The sequence below is a fragment of the Oncorhynchus gorbuscha genome, unplaced genomic scaffold (assembly GCF_021184085.1).
Source record: "Oncorhynchus gorbuscha isolate QuinsamMale2020 ecotype Even-year unplaced genomic scaffold, OgorEven_v1.0 Un_scaffold_5193, whole genome shotgun sequence".
NCBI lineage: Eukaryota > Metazoa > Chordata > Actinopteri > Salmoniformes > Salmonidae > Oncorhynchus > Oncorhynchus gorbuscha.
In genome coordinates, this window is record NW_025749053.1 from 5,001 (window position 1) to 28,218 (window position 23,218).

The 23,218-nt window shown below is 43.8% G+C and overlaps 1 pseudogene; it reads left to right on the forward strand.

Annotated features, from left to right (window-relative positions):
* Positions 1-17,635, forward strand: part of LOC124028985 — a 21,356-nt pseudogene extending 3,721 nt beyond the window's left edge.
* The last annotated feature ends 5,583 nt before the right edge of the window (positions 17,636-23,218 follow it).

Genomic DNA, 23,218 nt, shown 5'->3' on the forward strand with positions numbered 1-23,218 from the left:
AAAACGTCAGTCTTTACAGTTCATTATAACCAGATTATACTGCGTTTTTACCTGCGTTTGATGGTTGACTAATCTCACCATCTCTCTCTCCTGTAGGTTCAGACACCTGGAGAACCCAACATGGTATCACATCCAGGCCTCCCAGAGACAGCAGGTTAAACACTACCTCTCCTCCACCCTGGGGAACAAACTGAACAATCAGACGCTGAGGCGCCTCCCCGCCCGCCTCAGTCCCGGCTCCGCCCCTCTCTTCAGCCTGCAGCCAGTAGCTCTCCCAGCAGCCCATTGGCTGTGCTCAGCCTGAGCTCCAACAAGAGGTACATCACCGTTTAGTAACCATAGAATACAAAATGAATACTGTTCTGTTTTCATTCTGTGGCCTCGACATCTCAACCCTGTATAGGAAGTAGATGGGAGCTTGGGTTGAATTTGAATCCTGAAAAACCAGGGTGTAAATACCATGATGGGGAAAATAATCACTTCTGTTCAGCCGCTTCCAAACATCTCTACACCTAAACAACAGTAGGTTTCCGTCAGCTGCTGTTTACGTACATATTAGGTCATCTACAGTTAATGTAGATTTTATTGTAAGTGGCTCTGGCTATGCGTGTCTCCTAAATGATTAAAAAGTACACATTTTTTATTGTACCAGTATTAGATGTTATTGTCAGTTACCAGCAGTTTGTTTGGGTGTTTCTCCATAGGGATTATACACTGTCTTGGTCTTCCAGTTTTAGATTCAACAAAGAGCTCCCCTGTAATAAAACACATGGCATTCTGTTGTAGCCTCACTGTATGCTGGTCTGTCTGTCAGTCTGGGGCTGGTCTGTCTGACTCGGGCTGGTCTGTCTGTTAGTCTGGGGCTGGTCTGTCTGTTAGTCTGGGGCTGGTCTGTCTGTTAGTCTGGGGCTGGTCTGTCTGTCTGACTGGGGCTGGTCTGTCTTTATCTGTCTGGGGCTGGTCTGTCTGTCTGACTGGGGCTGGTCTGTCTGTCTGTCTGACTGGGGCTGGTCTGTCTGTCTGACTGACTGGGGCTGGTCTGTCTGTCTGACTGACTGGGGCTGGTCTGTCTGTCTGTCTGACTGACTGGGGCTGGTCTGTCTGTCTGATTGACTGGGGCTGGTCTGTCTGTCTGACTGACTGGGGCTGGTCTGTCTGTCTGACTGACTGGGGCTGGTCTGTCTGTCTGTCTGACTGGGGCTGGTCTGTCTGTCTGTCTGACTGGGGCTGGTCTGTCTGTCTGTCTGACTGGGGCTGGTCTGTCTGTCTGTCTGACTGGGGCTGGTCTGTCTGTCTGTCTGACTGGGGCTGGTCTGTCTGTCTGTCTGACTGGGGCTGGTCTGTCTGTCTGTCTGACTGGGGCTGGTCTGTCTGTCTGTCTGACTGGGGCTGGTCTGTCTGTCTGTCTGACTGGGGCTGGTCTGTCTGTCTGTCTGACTGGGGCTGGTCTGTCTGTCTGTCTGACTGGGGCTGGTCTGTCTGTCTGTCTGACTGGGGCTGGTCTGTCTGTCTGTCTGACTGGGGCTGGTCTGTCTGTCTGTCTGTCTGACTGGGGCTGGTCTGTCTGTCTCACTGACTGGGGCTGGTCTTTCTCTCTGACTGGGGCTGGTCTTTCTCTCTGACTGGGGCTGGTCTGTCTGTCTGACTGGGGCTGGTCTATCTTACTGGGGCTGGTTCTGTCTGTCTGTCTGGGGCTGGTCTGTCTGTCTGACTGGGGCTGGTCTGTCTGTCTGACTGACTGGGGCTGGTCTGTCTGTCTGTCTCTCTGACTGGGGCTGGTCTGTCTGTCTGTCAGTCTGGGGCTGGTCTGTCTGTCTGTCAGTCTGGGGCTGGTCTGTCTGTCTGTCAGTCTGGGGCTGGTCTGTCTGTCTGTCAGTCTGGGGCTGGTCTGTCTGTCTGTCTCACTGACTGGGGCTGGTCTGTCTGTCTGTCTCACTGACTGGGGCTGGTCTGTCTGTCTCACTGACTGGGGCTGGTCTGTCTGTCTGTCTCACTGACTGGGGCTGGTCTTTCTCTCTGACTGGGGCTGGTCTTTCTCTCTGACTGGGGCTGGTCTGTCTGTCTGACTGGGGCTGGTCTATCTTACTGGGGCTGGTTCTGTCTGTCTGTCTGGGGCTGGTCTGTCTGTCTGACTGGGGCTGGTCTGTCTGTCTGACTGACTGGGGCTGGTCTGTCTGTCTGTCTCTCTGACTGGGGCTGGTCTGTCTGTCTGTCAGTCTGGGGCTGGTCTGTCTGTCTGTCAGTCTGGGGCTGGTCTGTCTGTCTGTCAGTCTGGGGCTGGTCTGTCTGTCTGTCTGACTGGGGCTGGTCTGTCTGTCTCACTGACTGGGGCTGGTCTGTCTGTCTGTCTCACTGACTGGGGCTGGTCTGTCTGTCTGTCTCACTGACTGGGGCTGGTCTGTCTGTCTCACTGACTGGGGCTGGTCTGTCTGTCTCACTGACTGGGGCTGGTCTGTCTGTCTGTCTGACTGACTGGGGCTGGTCTGTCTGACTGACTGGGGCTGGTCTGTCTGTCTGACTGACTGGGGCTGGTCTGTCTGTCTGACTGACTGGGGCTGGTCTGTCTGTCTGACTGACTGGGGCTGGTCTGTCTGTCTGACTGACTGGGGCTGGTCTGTCTGTCTGTCTGACTGGGGCTGGTCTGTCTGTCTGTCTGACTGGGGCTGGTCTGTCTGTCTGTCTGACTGGGGCTGGTCTGTCTGTCTGTCTGACTGGGGCTGGTCTGTCTGTCTGTCTGACTGGGGCTGGTCTGTCTGTCTGTCTCACTGACTGGGGCTGGTCTTTCTCTCTGACTGGGGCTGGTCTTTCTCTCTGACTGGGGCTGGTCTGTCTGTCTGACTGGGGCTGGTCTGTCTTACTGGGGCTGGTTCTGTCTGTCTGTCTGGGGCTGGTCTGTCTGTCTGACTGGGGCTGGTCTGTCTGTCTGACTGACTGGGGCTGGTCTGTCTGTCTGACTGACTGGGGCTGGTCTGTCTGTCTGTCTCTCTGACTGGGGCTGGTCTGTCTGTCTGTCTCTCTGACTGGGGCTGGTCTGTCTGTCTGTCTCTCTGACTGGGGCTGGTCTGTCTGTCTCACTGACTGGGGCTGGTCTGTCTGTCTCACTGACTGGGGCTGGTCTGTCTGTCTCACTGACTGGGGCTGGTCTGTCTGTCTGTCTCACTGACTGGGGCTGGTCTGTCTGTCTGTCTCACTGACTGGGGCTGGTCTGTCTGTCTGTCTCACTGACTGGGGCTGGTCTGTCTGTCTGTCTCACTGACTGGGGCTGGTCTGTCTGTCTGTCTCACTGACTGGGGCTGGTCTGTCTGTCTGTCTCACTGACTGGGGCTGGTCTGTCTGTCTGTCTCTGACTGGGGCTGGTCTGTCTGTCTGTCTGTCTGTCCGGGGCTGGTCTGTCTGTCTGTCTGTCCGCGGCTGGTCTGTCTGTCTCTCTGACTGGGGCTGGTCTGTCTGTCTGACTGGGGCTGGTCTGTCTGTCTGTTTGTCTGTCTGTCTGACTGGGGCTGGTCTGTCTGTCTGTCTGACTGACTGGGGCTGGTCTGTCTGTCTGACTGGGGCTGGTCTGTCTGTCTGACTGGGGCTGGTCTGTCTGTCTCACTGACTGGGGCTGGTCTGTCTGTCTCACTGACTGGGGCTGGTCTGTCTGTCTGTCTCACTGACTGGGGCTGGTCTGTCTGTCTGTCTCACTGACTGGGGCTGGTCTGTCTGTCTGTCTCACTGACTGGGGCTGGTCTGTCTGTCTGTCTCACTGACTGGGGCTGGTCTGTCTGTCTGTCTCACTGACTGGGGCTGGTCTGTCTGTCTGTCTCTGACTGGGGCTGGTCTGTCTGTCTGTCTGTCTGTCCGGGGCTGGTCTGTCTGTCTGTCTGTCCGCGGCTGGTCTGTCTGTCTCTCTGACTGGGGCTGGTCTGTCTGTCTGACTGGGGCTGGTCTGTCTGTCTGTTTGTCTGTCTGTCTGACTGGGGCTGGTCTGTCTGTCTGTCTGACTGACTGGGGCTGGTCTGTCTGTCTGACTGGGGCTGGTCTGTCTGTCTGACTGGGGCTGGTCTGTCTGTCTGTCTGACTGGGGCTGGTCTGTCTGTCTGTCTGACTGGGGCTGGTCTGTCTGTCTGTCTGACTGGGGCTGGTCTGTCTGTCTGTCTGACTGGGGCTGGTCTGTCTGTCTGTCTGACTGGGGCTGGTCTGTCTGACTGGGGCTGGTCTGTCTGACTGGGGCTGGTCTGTCTGTCTGTCTGACTGGGGCTGGTCTGTCTGTCTGTCTGACTGGGGCTGGTCTGTCTGTCTGTCTGACTGGGGCTGGTCTGTCTGTCTGTCTGACTGGGGCTGGTCTGTCTGTCTGTCTCACTGACTGGGGCTGGTCTGTCTGTCTGTCTCACTGACTGGGGCTGGTCTGTCTGTCTGTCTCACTGACTGGGGCTGGTCTTTCTCTCTGACTGGGGCTGGTCTGTCTTACTAGGGCTGGTTCTGTCTGTCTGTCTGGGGCTGGTCTGTCTGTCTGACTGGGGCTGGTCTGTCTTACTGGGGCTGGTTCTGTCTGTCTGTCTGGGGCTGGTTCTGTCTGTCTGTCTGGGGCTGGTTCTGTCTGTCTGTCTGGGGCTGTCTCCTGCACCTTGCTCTTTGTGTGTTTGGCACCACATCGTTCTGTTAAATACAACATCGGCCTGTCTAATAACCTCTGCACGCTTCACAATTCATACCGATACCACAGAGACTTCAATTAAAGGTGTACTCCACAATTCATACCGATACCACAGAGACTTCAATTAAAGGTGTACTCCACAATTCATACCGATACCACAGAGACTTCAATTAAAGGTGTACTCCACAATTCATACCGATACCACAGAGACTTCAATTAAAGGTGTACTTCACAATTCATACCGATACCACAGAGACTTCAATTAAAGGTGTACTCCACAATTCATACCGATACCACAGAGACTTCAATTAAAGGTGTACTCCACAATTCATACCGATACCACAGAGACTTCAATTAAAGGTGTACTCCACAATTCATACCGATACCACAGAGACTTCAATTAAAGGTGTACTCCACAATTCATACCGATACCACAGAGACTTCAATTAAAGGTGTACTCCACAATTCATACCGATACCACAGAGACTTCAATTAAAGGTGTACTCCACAATTCATACCGATACCACAGAGACTTCAATTAAAGGTGTACTCCACAATTCATACCGATACCACAGAGACTTCAATTAAAGGTGTACTCCACAATTCATACCGATACCACAGAGACTTCAATTAAAGGTGTACTCCACAATTCATACCGATACCACAGAGACTTCAATTAAAGGTGTACTCCACAATTCATACCGATACCACAGAGACTTCAATTAAAGGTGTACTTCACAATTCATACCGATACCACAGAGACTTCAATTAAAGGTGTACTCCACAATTCATACCGATACCACAGAGACTTCAATTAAAGGTGTACTCCACAATTCATACCGATACCACAGAGACTTCAATTAAAGGTGTACTCCACAATTCATACCGATACCACAGAGACTTCAATTAAAGGTGTACTTCCACAATTCATACCGATACCACAGAGACTTCAATTAAAGGTGTACTCCACAATTCATACCGATACCACAGAGACTTCAATTAAAGGTGTACTCCACAATTCATACCGATACCACAGAGACTTCAATTAAAGGTGTACTCCGCTACCTGTTGCTCTGTCAGTCTGTGTATTCGCTTCTGGAGAAAACCCTCATTAATTTGTCCTTGAGGGGATGAATAAAGTTTAATTGAAATGTAATTGAACTGCAAGTCAGTGTGTCGATAAAGCTCTTACTCAGACTTCTATGGCTCTAAAGGAGGGGTTGAAATAATCTGAAGACATTTCATAAGGAATTAAATAATCTGAAGACATTTCATAATAAGAGTCTGAAGACATTTCATAAGGAATTAAATAATCTGAAGAAGACATTTCATAATAAGAGTCTGAAGACATTTCATAAGGAATTAAATAATCTGAAGAAGACATTTCATAATAAGAGTCTGAAGACATTTCATAAGGAATTAAATAATCTGAAGACATTTCATAAGGAATTAAATAATCTGAAGACATTTCATAAGGAATTAAATAATCTGAAGAAGACATTTCATAAAAGAGTCTGAAGACATTTCATAATAAGAGTCTGAAGACATTTCATAATAAGAGTCTGAAGACATTTCATAATAAGAGTCTGAAGAAACCATTTCACAGAAAGTGTGAAGAAGCCGTTTTCAAGGAAGTGCGTGAGTCCATTTCATTGTGGCTTGCGAAGTGGTGCCTCATTCATAAAGTGCTGTGTGTGGAGTGTTTTCAGTGAGGTTTCCTATGAATGACTCACCCTGTCTAACGCGTTAGGGTGTATCTCTGGCCCGAGTGCCGGGAGACAAGAGACCATACGTATCAAGCACCTCAGACTAGGAGCACTGATCTGGGATCAGGTTTGCCATTTAGCTGACCATGGAGGAGGCTTTTTTTCACCTTTTATTTAACCAGGTAGGCTAGTTGAGAACACCTTTATTTAACCAGGTAGGCTAGTTGAGAACACCTTTATTTAACCAGGGAGGCCAGTTGAGAACACCTTTATTTAACCAGGTAGGCTAGTTGAGAACACCTTTATTTAACCAGGTAGGCTAGTTGAGAACACCTTTATTTAACCAGGTAGGCTAGTTGAACACCTTTATTTAACCAGGTAGGCTAGTTGAGAACACCTTTATTTAACCAGGTAGGCTAGTTGAGAACACCTTTATTTAACCAGGTAGGCCAGTTGAGAACACCTTTATTTAACCAGGTAGGCTAGTTGAGAACACCTTTATTTAACCAGGTAGGCTAGTTGAGAACACCTTTATTTAACCAGGTAGGCTAGTTGAGAACACCTTTATTTAACCAGGTAGGCTAGTTGAGAACACCTTTATTTAACCAGGTAGGCTAGTTGAGAACAAGTTCTCATTTACAACTGTGACCTGGTCAAGATAAAGCAAAGCTGTTCGACAGATACAACAACACAGAGTTACACATGGAGTAAAACAAACATACAGTAGAAAAAGGCTATATACAGTGTGTGCAAAGGAGGTAGATGAGGGAGGGAGGGTAGATGAGGGAGGAAGGGAGGGTAGATGTGGGAAGGGGGTAGATGAGGAAGGGAGGGTAGATGTGGGAGGGGGTAGATGTGGGAGGGAGGGGGTAGATGTGGGAGGGAGGGAGGGGGTAGATGACGGAGGGGGTAGATGAGGGAGGAAGGGGGTAGATGTGGGAGGGAGGGGTGTGATGACGGGGGGGTGGATGAGGGAGGAAGGGGAGGGAGGGGGTAGATGACGGAGGGTGGGGGGTAGATGGGGGGAGGGAGGGAGGGGGTAGATGACCGAGGGTGGGGGGTAGATGACCGAGGGTGGGGGGGGTAGATGACGGAGGGAGGGAGGGGGTAGATGACGGAGGGTGGGGGGTAGATGGGGGAGGGAGGGAGGGGGTAGATGACGGAGGGGGGGGGGGTAGATGGGGGAGGGAGGGAGGGGGTAGATGACGGAGGGGGGTAGATGAGGGAGGGAGGGGGTAGATGACGGAGGGGGGGGTGTAGATGTGCATCACCTCTTCCTCTACTGACCCCAGAGCTGTTTGTATTTCAGATGGAAGACGTGATCGATGACATCATCAGTCTTGAATCCAGTCTCAACGATGAGTTCTTTACGTTGATCGACCCTGGCCTACAGGTGGCCAACACGGTATGTATTTAAACATTATCTAAGCCTTATATACCCTGGCCAACACGGTATGTATTTAAACATTATCTAAGCCTTATATACCCTGGCCAACACGGTATGTATTTAAACATTATCTAAACCTTATATACCCTGGCCTACAGGTGGCCAACACGGTATGTATTTAAACATTATCTAAGCCTTATATACCCTGGCCAACACGGTATGTATTTAAACATTATCTAAGCCTTATATACCCTGGCCAACAAGGTATGTATTTAAACATTATCTAAACCTTATATACCCTGGCCAACACGGTATGTATTTAAACATTATCTAAACCTTATATACCCTGGCCAACACGGTATGTATTTAAACATTATCTAAACCTTATATACCCTGGCCAACACGGTATGTATTTAAACATTATCTAAACCTTATATACCCTGGCCAACACGGTATGTATTTAAACATTATCTAAGCCTTATATACCTGGCCAACACGGTATGTATTTAAACATTATCTAAGCCTTATATACCCTGGCCAACACGGTATGTATTTAAACATTATCTAAACCTTATATACCCTGGCCAACACGGTATGTATTTAAACATTATCTAAACCTTATATACCTGGCCAACACGGTATGTATTTAAACATTATCTAAACCTTATATACCCTGGCCAACACGGTATGTATTTAAACATTATCTAAGCCTTATATACCCTGGCCAACACGGTATGTATTTAAACATTATCTAAACCTTATATACCCTGGCCAACACGGTATGTATTTAAACATTATCTAAACCTTATATACCTGGCCAACACGGTATGTATTTAAACATTATCTAAACCTTATATACCCTGGCCAACACGGTATGTATTTAAACATTATCTAAACCTTATATACCCTGGCCAACACGGTATGTATTTAAACATTATCTAAGCCTTATATACCCTGGCCAACACGGTATGTATTTAAACATTATCTAAGCCTTATATACCCTGGCCAACACGGTATGTATTTAAACATTATCTAAGCCTTATATACCCTGGCCAACACGGTATGTATTTAAACATTATCTAAGCCTTATATACCCTGGCCAACACGGTATGTATTTAAACATTATCTAAACCTTATATACCCTGGCCAACACGGTATGTATTTAAACATTATCTAAACCTTATATACCCTGGCCAACACGGTATGTATTTAAACATTATCTAAGCCTTATATACCCTGGCCAACACGGTATGTATTTAAACATTATCTAAACCTTATATACCCTGGCCAACACGGTATGTATTTAAACAAACATTATCTAAACCTTATATACCCTGGCCAACACGGTATGTATTTAAACATTATCTAAGCCTTATATACCCTGGCCAACACGGTATGTATTTAAACATTATCTAAGCCTTATATACCCTGGCCAACACGGTATGTATTTAAACATTATCTAAACCTTATATACCCTGGCCAACACGGTATGCATTTAAACATTATCTAAACCTTATATACCCTGGCCAACACGGTATGTATTTAAACATTATCTAAACCTTATATACCCTGACCAACACAGTATGTATTTAAACATTATCTAAACCTTATATACCCTGGCCAACACGGTATGTATTTAAACATTATCTAAACCTTATATACCCTGGCCAACACAGTATGTATTTAAACATTATCTAAACCTTATATACCCTGGCCAACACGGTATGTATTTAAACATTATCTAAACCTTATATACCCTGGCCAACACGGTATGTATTTAAACATTATCTAAACCTTATATACCCTGGCCAACACGGTATGTATTTAAACATTATCTAAACCTTATATACCCTGGCCAACACGGTATGTATTTAAACATTATCTAAACCTTATATACCCTGGCCAACACGGTATGTATTTAAACATTATCTAAACCTTATATACCCTGGCCAACACAGTATGTATTTAAACATTATCTAAACCTTATATACCCTGGCCAACACGGTATGTATTTAAACAAACATTATCTAAACCTTATATACCCTGGCCAACACAGTATGTATTTAAACATTATCTAAACATTATATACCCTGGCCAACACGGTATGTATTTAAACATTATCTAAACCTTATATACCCTGGCCAACACGGTATGTATTTAAACATTATCTAAACCTTATATACCCTGGCCAACACGGTAGGACAAGGACATATGACGATGTATTCCCTCCTGGGGATTAATGGATCATCTGTAATCCTTCAAAATGAAACTAATGTGTGTGGATCGATACCGCTGCCAGCTCTTCTCCGGAGGCGGTCACTGAAAGTTGACCTTTGCTCTTATTGGCTTATCAACACATTGTCTTTGTGTCTCAGTGAGTGACCATGCTGTTTTGTGTTGTCGGACATCATTAAGTTTTTTTTTTGGGGGGGGCAGGGCAGTTAGATGTCAAGTCAGAGACAGTGGAATCGATCGATGAGGGTAAACATAGTGTTCTGACACATTGCTCACAGTGGCCAGGACAGAGTGGTCAGTCAACCTGGGGCGGCAGGGTAGCCTAGTGGTTAGAGCGTTGGACTAGTAACCCCCGAGCTGACAAGGTACAAATCTGTCGTTATGCCCCTGAACAGGCAGTTAAACCCACTGTTCCCAGGCCGTCATTGAAAATAAGAATTTGTTCTTAACTGACTTACCTAGTTGAAAAAAGGTTTAAAAAAAAACTGCATGGCGTTGGAGGATAGACGGAGTGAGGCTGATAGCTTAAACTGTGGAGCAGAGAGCGAGCGAGAGAGAGAGAGAGAGGAGAGGTGTTCCCCCTCCGCTGAAGACATTTGTCCATTTCTCAACTGTTCCGAGAGAAAGGAGAAGTGTCGGAGCGGTTTGGCAGGAGAAAGATGAGGATTTTGGTTGTTCTGCAACATGATAACAAAAATAAATAAGATGATCGAGGTAAAATTGAATGTTCTTGTTCTGTGGAATCTGTATGAAATGAATTAGAATGGTTTGTGTTTTGAAGAGGTTAGATGAGATAAGATGTGGTTTTTGACTGGATTTCTTTTGGTTTCTCACTGAATTTATTTTGACATTATAGCTTTCTACAGGCTTCTGGCTTGTCTGGTAGACATGCTAACATGTTGTCTTACTGTATTCTGTTGTTAATGAAACTGACGTAGACATGCTAACATGTTGTCTTGCTGTATTCTGTTGTTAATGAAACTGACGTAGACATGCTAACATGTTGTCTTACTGTATTCTGTTGTTAATGAAACTGACGTAGACATGCTAACATGTTATCTTACTGTATTCTGTTGTTAATGAAACTGACGTAGACATGCTAACATGTTGTCTTACTGTATTCTGTTGTTAATGAAACTGACGTAGCCATGCTAACATGTTATCTTACTGTATTCTGTTGTTAATGAAACTGACGTAGACATGCTGACATGTTGTCTTACTGTATTCTGTTGTTAATGAAACTGACGTAGACATGCTAACATGTTATCTTACTGTATTCTGTTGTTAATGAAACTGACGTAGACATGCTAACGTGTTGTCTTACTGTATTCTGTTGTTAATGAAACTGACGTAGACATGCTAACGTGTTGTCTTACTGTATTCTGTTGTTAATGAAACTGACGTGAGACATGCTAACGTGTTGTCTTACTGTATTCTGTTGTTAATGAAACTGACGTAGACATGCTAACGTGTTGTCTTACTGTATTCTGTTGTTAATGAAACTGACGTAGACATGCTAACGTGTTGTCTTACTGTATTCTGTTGTTAATGAAACTGACGTAGACATGCTAACATGTTGTCTTACTGTATTCTGTTGTTAATGAAACTGACATAGACATGCTAACATGTTATCTTACTGTATTCTGTTGTTAATGAAACTGACGTAGACATGCTGACATGTTGTCTTACTGTATTCTGTTGTTAATGAAACTGACGTAGACATGCTAACATGTTGTCTTACTGTATTCTGTTGTTAATGAAACTGACGTAGACATGCTAACATGTTGTCTTACTGTATTCTGTTGTTAATGAAACTGACGTAGACATGCTAACATGTTGTCTTACTGTATTCTGTTGTTAATGAAACTGACGTAGACATGCTAACATGTTGTCTTACTGTATTCTGTTGTTAATGAAACTGACGTAGACATGCTAACATGTTGTCTTACTGTATTCTGTTGTTAATGAAACTGACGTAGACATGCTAACATGTTGTCTTACTGTATTCTGTTGTTAATGAAACTGACGTAGACATGCTAACATGTTGTCTTACTGTATTCTGTTGTTAATGAAACTGGACGTAGACATGCTAACATGTTGTCTTACTGTATTCTGTTGTTAATGAAACTGACGTAGACATGCTAACGTGTTGTCTTACTGTACTCGGTGGCTCCTGTTGTGAATATTAGATTGGTCATATTGACCGTTGAGAGATAATGTAATCAAATGGTGCACACTCAGCATGGTGTCTGTTTTTAAAGGGACATTTCACAGTTTTCAACTTTCTTGTTCATCGTCTTGAGCCACAACACCACATCAACATTTTTGTAAATGCACATATCGATCTCTGTAAGATGCCTGGGATAAAAGAGGCTGCTAAAATGGCAGTATATTATATTATATATTTACTATGTCATTCTATAGAAAACCGCCATTTTAATGTTTTTCCATGTTTCCACTCTGAAAGCATGGCCACAGTGGCGACGACAGGACAAAAGGTTTTAATCGACACAAGGGGTCAAAAATTTCCAGTAATTCCCCCAAATTACCAGGTTTTCCAGAAATCCTGGTTGGAGTATTCCAGATGTCCTCTGCCCCCCCCCCCAGTAGGGAATCTGGGGAAAAGATATTGGCATTTTGCAACCCTCATCTTGTCTGTTACTTGTCTTGACATTTAGGGAACAAAAAGGTCTGGATTTCACATTATCAACGTCCCAGGGAGGTTATCAGTGGATTCGTGTCCTGGTTTGTTGAGACTCACTAATAATCAATGTAGCTCTTAGACCTCTCATGTCACAACATGTTCTGTTCGTACTGCGTGTTCAATGGGCTTCATAGACATTTTACGAATGACCTCGACTAACCTGTACCCCCTGCACATTGACTAGGTACGGTATCCTGCACATTGACTAGGTACCGGTACCCCTGTATAGAGAGAGCCTCGCTATTGTGAAGTCATTTTCTTGTGTTGCTTTTTGATTGAGAAAGATTTAAAAAAATGTTAATTACTTCAGTTTATTTAGTAAATAGTCTGTTTCTCAAACAGCTTTGTTGGTTAAGGGCTTGTAAGTAAACATTTCACAGTAAGGTACCTGTTGTATTCAGCATTTTTCACAGTAAGGTACCTGTTGTATTCAGCATTTCACAGTAAGGTACCTGTTGTATTCAGCATTTCACAGTAAGGTACCTGTTGTATTCAGCATTTCACAGTAAGGTACCTGTTGTATTCAGCATTTCACAGTAAGGTACCTGTTGTATTCAGCATTTCACGGTAAGGTACCTGTTGTATTCAGCATTTCACGGTAAGGTACCTGTTGTAGTCAGCATTTCACAGTAAGGTACCTGTTGTATTCGGGCACGTGTGACAAATAACATTTGGTTTGGATGAAGGAGATAGTTGGCTGCGTTAGTACTGCATTTGGGAGTTGTTGATGACCTCTGAAAGCTTGTTTTATGATGTTGTTGTTGTTGTTGTTTACACCTTGTGACTGTTGTTGTTGTATGCAGATGCCGGTGTCAGTAAACATGCTGGATGTGTTCAGCAGCGGAGGGATGGCTGCTCCTAACATCACCGTCTCCAACTCCTGTCCTGCTGACCTGCACACCGTCAAGACTGAGTTAACCGGTACAGGTAAATAATTCCAGTCTAAAACATACTTAACACACACACAAAAAACTCTCGCCCGTATGTCGATCTTTCTGTCTGTAATTAGTTCCTCTCTAAATCACACTCAATAATCACCTTTCTGTCCTGTCTGTCTCGATCTCAACTTTCTGACTGTCTGTCTCGATCTCAACTTTCTGTCCTGTCTGTCTCGATCTCAACTTTCTGTCCTGTCTGTCTCGATCTCAACTTTCTGACTGTCTGTCTCGATCTCAACTTTCTGTCTGTCTCGATCTCAACTTTCTGACTGTCTGTCTCGATCTCAACTTTCTGACTGTCTGTCTCGATCTCAACTTTCTGACTGTCTGTCTCGATCTCAACTTTCTGACTGTCTGTCTCGATCTCAACTTTCTGACTGTCTGTCTCGATCTCAACTTTCTGACTGTCTGTCTCGATCTCAACTTTCTGACTGTCTGTCTCGATCTCAACTTTCTGACTGTCTGTCTCGATCTCAACTTTCTGACTGTCTGTCTCGATCTCAACTTTCTGACTGTCTGTCTGTCTTGATCTCAACTTTCTGACTGTCTGTCTGTCTCGATCTCAACTTTCTGACTGTCTGTCTGTCTCGATCTCAACTTTCTGACTGTCTGTCTGTCTCGATCTCAACTTTCTGACTGTCTGTCTGTCTGTCTCGATCTCAACTTTCTGACTGTCTGTCTGTCTGTCTCGATCTCAACTTTCTGACTGTCTGTCTGTCTGTCTCGATCTCAACTTTCTGACTGTCTGTCTGTCTGTCTCGATCTCAACTTTCTGACTGTCTGTCTGTCTGTCTCGATCTCAACTTTCTGACTGTCTGTCTGTCTGTCTCGATCTCAACTTTCTGACTGTCTGTCTGTCTGTCTCGATCTCAACTTTCTGAATGTCTGTCTGTCTCGATCTCAACTTTCTGAATGTCTGTCTGTCTCGATCTCAACTTTCTGAATGTCTGTCTGTCTCGATCTCAACTTTCTGAATGTCTGTCTCGATCTCAACTTTCTGACTGTCTGTCTCGATCTCAACTTTCTGACTGTCTGTCTCGATCTCAACTTTCTGACTGTCTGTCTCGATCTCAACTTTCTGACTGTCTGTCTCGATCTCAACTTTCTGACTGTCTGTCTCGATCTCAACTTTCTGACTGTCTGTCTCGATCTCAACTTTCTGACTGTCTGTCTCGATCTCAACTTTCTGACTGTCTGTCTGTCTTGATCTCAACTTTCTGACTGTCTGTCTGTCTCGATCTCAACTTTCTGACTGTCTGTCTGTCTCGATCTCAACTTTCTGACTGTCTGTCTGTCTCGATCTCAACTTTCTGACTGTCTGTCTGTCTGTCTCGATCTCAACTTTCTGACTGTCTGTCTGTCTGTCTCGATCTCAACTTTCTGACTGTCTGTCTGTCTGTCTCGATCTCAACTTTCTGACTGTCTGTCTGTCTGTCTCGATCTCAACTTTCTGACTGTCTGTCTGTCTGTCTCGATCTCAACTTTCTGACTGTCTGTCTGTCTGTCTCGATCTCAACTTTCTGAATGTCTGTCTGTCTCGATCTCAACTTTCTGACTGTCTGTCTGTCTCGATCTCAACTTTCTGACTGTCTGTCTGTCTCGATCTCAACTTTCTGACTGTCTGTCTGTCTCGATCTCAACTTTCTGAATGTCTGTCTGTCTCGATCTCAACTTTCTGAATGTCTGTCTGTCTCGATCTCAACTTTCTGAATGTCTGTCTGTCTCGATCTCAACTTTCTGACTGTCTGTCTGTCTCGATCTCAACTTTCTGACTGTCTGTCTGTCTCGATCTCAACTTTCTGACTGTCTGTCTGTCTGTCTCGATCTCAACTTTCTGACTGTCTGTCTGTCTGTCTGTCTCGATCTCAACTTTCTGACTGTCTGTCTGTCTGTCTGTCTCGATCTCAACTTTCTGACTGAATGTCTGTCTGTCTCGATCTCAACTTTCTGACTGAATGTCTGTCTGTCTCGATCTCAACTTTCTGAATGTCTGTCTGTCTCGATCTCAACTTTCTGAATGTCTGTCTGTCTCGATCTCAACTTTCTGACTGTCTGTCTGTCTCGATCTCAACTTTCTGAATGTCTGTCTGTCTCGATCTCAACTTTCTGAATGTCTGTCTCGATCTCAACTTTCTGTCTGTCTGTCTCGATCTCAACTTTCTGACTGTCTATTTCTCCCACGTAATACCCTGTCCCTGTTTCTGTGTCTGTCTCTCTCTTTCTCTCCTCCTCGCTCTCTTTATTTAAAGTTCTTACCAGCATTGCTCACCCCAACTTCCCCTGTCCAGTCAGTCAGTCACACCCTGAACCCAGCCTGTTCCTCATTACAAAGAAGCTCTGCCTCACAGCCCCCTCCGTTGAACCTGCTCACTGATTCTCTTCACTGTTTCACAATTTCATCCCACTGAGTAAAATCTCTGCCAACTATAATCTTACGACTTTTTTTTTTTTTTTTTTTTTTTTTTTTTTTTTTTTGACATTCTGAACATACATGCTGTTTGTAAATCGTATGTTTTTATTGATTTTAGCAAGCAGCAATATATTGATATCGTCGTGCTAAATGTTGATTTTGAAATTGTCTTCAAGAGGTGGAGGCTAAAGCTATGATGAAGGAACGACAGAAAAGGACAATCATAACCAGAGTGAGTATAAATACAATACTTGGATACCATAATTTAAGTGTATTTTAGGGTTTTAACAGTCGGTGACCACCTTGGTGATAATGTTGACATGTTACGCTGTTCCTAGTTGAGAGACGAGGAGGTTCAACATCAACGAATCGCATCAAGGAACTGGGAGCTCTCATCCCCAAATCGAGTGACCCGCGAGTAGCCCCGCTACTATTCGTATCTAATCATGCCGCTGTTCCTTTCTCTCACTGACCCCCGCTACAACATAGTATCTAATCATGCCGCTGTTCCTTTCTCCTCACTGACCCCCGCTACAACATAGTATCTAATCATGCCGCTGTTCCTTTTCTCCTCACTGACCCCCCCGCTACTATTCGTATCTAATCATGCCACTGTTCCTTTCTCCTCACTGGCCCCCCCGCTACTATTCGTATCCTAATCATGCCGCTGTTCCTTTCTCCTCACTGACCCCCCCTGCTACAACATAGTATCTAATCATGCCGCTGTTCCTTTTTTCTCACTGACCCCCGCTACTATTCGTATCTAATCATGCCGCTGTTCCTTTCTCCTCACTGATCCCCCTGCTACAACATAGTATCTAATCATGCCGCTGTTCCTTTCTCCTCACTGATCCCCCTGCTACAACATAGTATCTAATCATGCCGCTGTTCCTTTCTCCTCACTGACCCCCCGCTACTATTCGTATCTAATCATGCCACTGTTCCTTTCTCCTCACTGACCCCCCTGCTACAACATAGCATCTAATCATGCCGCTGTTCCTTTCTCCTCACTGACCCCCCTGCTACAACATAGTATCTAATCATGCCACTGTCTTTCTCCTCACTGACCCCCCTGCTACAACATAGTATCTAATCATGCCACTGTTCCTTTCTCCTCACTGACCCCCTGCTACAACATAGTATCTAATCATGCCGCTGTTCCTTTCTCTCACTGATCCCCCTGCTACAACATAGTATCTAATCATGCCGCTGTTCCTTTCTCCTCACTGACCCCCCGCTACTATTCGTATCTAATCATGCCGCTGTTCCTTTCTCTCACTGACCCCCCGCTACTATTCGGTATCTAATCATGCCGCTGTTCCTTTCTCCTCACTGACCCCCCTCCCCCGCTACTATTCGTATCTAAACATGCCGCTGTTCCTTTCTCTCACTGACCCCCTGCTACAACATAGTATCTAATCATGCCGCTGTTCCTTTCTCCTCACTGATCCCCCTGCTACGGAGACAGGGAGACGCGTTGGAACAAGGGCACCATCCTGAAGGCGTCTGGGTGGACTACATTAGGGAGGCTGCAGAAGGAGCAGCAGAGAGCCAAGGAGGTGGAGACCAGACAGAGGAAACTGGAGCACAGCAACCGCAGCCTACTGCTACGTATACAGGTAACACACCTATACAGGTAATACTGACAGTAACCTACTGCTACGTATACAGGTAACACACCTATACAGGTAATACTGACCGTAACCTACCTATACAGGTAATACTGACAGTAACCTACCTATACAGGTAACACTGACAGTAACCTACTGCTACCTATACAGGTAATACTGACAGTAACCTACTGCTACCTATACAGGTAATACTGACAGTAACCTACTGCTACGTATACAGGTAACACCTATACAGGTAATACTGACAGTAACCTACTGCTACCTATACAGGTAATACTGACAGTAACCTACTGCTACGTATACAGGTAACACCTATACAGGTAATACTGACAGTAACCTACTGCTACCTATACAGGTAATACTGACAGTAACCTACTGCTACGTATACAGGTAACACCTATACAAGTAATACTGACAGTAACCTACTGCTACCTATACAGGTAACACACCTATACAGGTAATACTGACAGTAACCTACCTATACAGGTAATACTGACAGTAACCTACTGCTACCTATACAGGTAATACTGACAGTAACCTACTGCTACCTATACAGGTAATACTGACAGTAACCTACTGCTACCTATACAGGTAATACTGACAGTAACCTACTGCTACCTATACAGGTAATACTGACAGTAACCTACTGCTACCTATACAGGTAATACTGACAGTAACCTACCTAACAGGCAATACTGACAGTACCTATACAGGTAATACTGACAGTAACCTACCTATACAGGTAATACTGACAGTAACCTACCTATACAGGTAATACTGACAGTAACCTACTGCTACCTATACAGGTAATACTGACAGTAACACGCCTATACAGGTAATACTGACAGTAACCTACCTATACAGGTAATACTGACAGTAACCTACTGCTACCTATACAGGTAATACTGACAGTAACCTACTGCTACGTATACAGGTAATACTGACAGTAACCTACTGCTACCTATACAGGTAATACTGACAGTAACCTACTGCTACCTATACAGGTAATACTGACAGTAACCTACTGCTACGTATACAGGTAATACTGACAGTAACCTACTGCTACGTATACAGGTAATACTGACAGTAACCTACTGCTACCTATACAGGTAATACTGACAGTAACCTACTGCTACCTATACAGGTAATACTGTCAGTAACCTACTGCTACCTATACAGGTAATACTGACAGTAACCTACTGCTACGTATACAGGTAATACTGACAGTAACCTACTGCTACCTATACAGGTAATACTGACAGTAACCTACCTATACAGGTAATACTGACAGTAACCTACTGCTACCTATACAGGTAATACTGACATTAACCTATATATACAGGTAATACTGACAGTAACCTACCTATACAGGTAATACTGACAGTAACCTACTGCTACGTATACAGGTAATACTGACAGTAACCTACTGCTACGTATACAGGTAATACTGACAGTAACCTACTGCTACCTATACAGGTAATACTGACAGTAACCTACTGCTACCTATACAGGTAATACTGACAGTAACCTACTGCTACCTATACAGGTAATACTGACAGTAACCTACTGCTACGTATACAGGTAATACTGACAGTAACCTACTGCTACCTATACAGGTAATACTGACAGTAACCTACCTATACAGGTAATACTGACAGTAACCTACTGCTACGTATACAGGTAATACTGACATTAACCTATATATACAGGTAATACTGACAGTAACCTACCTATACAGGTAATACTGACAGTAACCTACTGCTACGTATACAGGTAATACTGACAGTAACCTACCTATACAGGTAATACTGACAGTAACCTACTGCTACGTATACAGGTAATACTGACATTAACCTACCTATACAGGTAATACTGACAGTAACACACCTATACAGGTAATACTGACAGTAACCTACCTATACAGGTAATACTGACAGTAACCTACCTATACAGGTAATACTGACAGTAACCACCTATACAGGTAATACTGACAGTAACACACCTATACAGGTAATACTGACAGTAACACACCTATACAGGTAATACTGACAGTAACACACCTATACAGGTAATACTGACAGTAACACACCTATACAGGTAATACTGACAGTAACACACCTATACAGGTAATACTGACAGTAACACACCTATACAGGTAATACTGACAGTAACCTACCTATACAGGTAATACTGACAGTAACCTACTTATACAGGTAATACTGACAGTAAACTACCTATACAGGTAATACTGACAGTAACACACCTATACAGGTAATACTGACAGTAACACACCTATACAGGTAATACTGACAGTAACCTACCTATACAGGTAATACTGACAGTAACCTACCTATACAGGTAATACTGACAGTAACCTACCTATACAGGTAATACTGACAGTAACCTACCTATACAGGTAATACTGACAGTAACCTACCTATACAGGTAATACTGACAGTAACCTACTGCTACCTATACAGGTAATACTGACAGTAACATACATATACAGGTAATACTGACAGTAACCTACCTATACAGGTAATACTGACAGTACGATACAGGTAATACTGACTAACCTATACAGGTAATACTGACAGTAACCTACCATTCAGGTAATGACACCTATACAGGTAATACTGACAGTAACCTACTGCTACCTATACAGGTAATACTGACAGTAGCCTACCTATACAGGTAATACTGACAGTAACCTACTGCTACGTATACAGGTAATACTGACAGTAACCTACCTATACAGGTAATACTGACAGTAACCTACCTATACAGGTAATACTGACAGTAACCTACCTATACAGGTAATACTGACAGTAACCTACCTATACAGGTAATACTGACAGTAACCTACCTATACAGGTAATACTGACAGTAACCTACCTATACAGGTAATACTGACAGTAACCTACTGCTACCTATACAGGTAATACTGACAGTAACCTACCTATACAGTTAATACTGACAGTAACCTACCTATACAGGTAATACTGACAGTAACCTACCTATACAGGTAATACTGACAGTAACCTACCTATACAGGTAATACTGACAGTAACCTACCTATACAGGTAATACTGACAGTAACCTACTGCTACCTATACAGGTAATACTGACAGTAACCTACCTATACAGGTAATACTGACAGTAACCTACCTATACAGGTAATACTGACAGTAACCTACCTATACAGGTAATACTGACAGTAACCTACCTATACAGGTAATACTGACAGTAGCCTACCTATACAGGTAATACTGACAGTAGCCTACCTATACAGGTAATACTGACAGTAACCTACTGCTACCTATACAGGTAATACTGACAGTAACCTACTGCTACCTATACAGGTAATACTGACAGTAACCTACTGCTACATATACAGGTAATACTGACAGTAACCTACTGCTACCTATACAGGTAATATTGACAGTAACCTACTGCTACATATACAGGTAATACTGACAGTAACCTACCTATACAGGTAATACTGACAGTAAGCTACCTATACAGGTAATACTGACAGTAACCTACTGCTACCTATACAGGTAATACTGACAGTAACCTACTGCTACCTATACAGGTAATACTGACAGTAACCTACTGCTACCTATACAGGTAATACTGACAGTAACCTACGTATACAGGTAATACTGACAGTAACCTACCTATACAGGTAATACTGACAGTAACCTACCTATTCAGGTAATACTGACAGTAACACACCTATACAGGTAATACTGACAGTAACCTACTGCTACCTATACAGGTAATACTGACAGTAGCCTACCTATACAGGTAATACTGACAGTAACCTACTGCTACGTATACAGGTAATACTGACAGTAACCTACCTATACAGGTAATACTGACAGTAACCTACCTATACAGGTAATACTGACAGTAACCTACCTATACAGGTAATACTGACAGTAACCTACCTAAGGCTAGTAATACTGACAGTAACCTACCTATACAGGTAATACTGACAGTAACCTACCTATACAGGTAATACTGACAGTAAACCTACCTATACAGGTAATACTGACAGTAACCTACCTATACAGTTAATACTGACAGTAACCTACCTATACAGGTAATACTGACAGTAACCTACCTATACAGGTAATACTGACAGTAACCTACCTATACAGGTAATACTGACAGTAACCTACCTATACAGGTAATACTGACAGTAACCTACCTATACAGGTAATACTGACAGTAACCTACCTATACAGTAATACTGACAGTAACCTACCTATACAGGTAATACTGACAGTAACCTACCTATACAGGTAATACTGACAGTAACCTACCTATACAGGTAATACTGACAGTAGCCTACCTATACAGGTAATACTGACAGTAGCCTACCTTGCCATACAGGTAATACTGACAGTAACCTACTGCTACCTATACATTAATACTGACAGTAACCTACTGCTACCTATACAGGTAATACTGACAGTAACCTACTGCTACCATATACAGGTAATACTGACAGTAACCTACTGCTACCTATACAGGTAATACTGACAGTAAACCTGCTGCTGTTATACAGGTACAATACTGACAGTAACCTACTGCTACCTATACAGGTAATACTGACAGTAACTTACTGCTACCTATACAGGTAATACTGACAGTAACCTACTGCTACCTATACAGGTAATACTGACAGTAACCTACTGCTACATATACAGGTAATACTGACAGTAACCTACTGCTACCTATACAGGTAATACTGACAGTAACCTACTGCTACCTATACAGGTAAGACTGACAGTAACCTACTGCTACCTATACAGGTACAATACTGACAGTAACCTACTGCTACCTATACAGGTAATACTGACAGTAACCTACTGCTACCTATACAGGTACAATACTGACAGTAACCTACTGCTACCTATACAGGTAATACTGACAGTAACCTACTGCTACCTATACAGGTAATACTGACAGTAACCTACTGCTACCTATACAGGTAATACTGACAGTAACACACCTATACAGGTAATACTGACAGTAACCTACTGCTACCTATACAGGTAATACTGACAGTAACCTACTGCTACCTATACAGGTGTACTGACAGTAACCTATACTACTGCTACCTATACAGGTAATACTGACAGTAACCTACTGCTACCCACAATACTGACAGTAACCTACTGCTACCTATACAGGCAATACTGACAGTAACCTACTGCTACCTATACAGGTAATACTGACAGTAACCTATCCCTGCTAACCTACCCATACAGGTAATACTGACAGTACAGGTAATACTGACAGTAACCTACTGCTACCTATAAGCAGGTAACTCTGACAGGTAACTGCTACCTATACAGGTAATACTGACAGTAACCTACTGCTACCTATCCTGACAGTAACCTACTGCTACCTATACAGGCAATACTGGACAGTAACCTACCTATACAGGCAATACTGACAGTAAACTATACAGGTAATACTGACTAATAACCATACAGGTAATACTGACAGTAACCTACTGCTACTCATACAGGTAACTCTGACAGTAACCTACTGTAA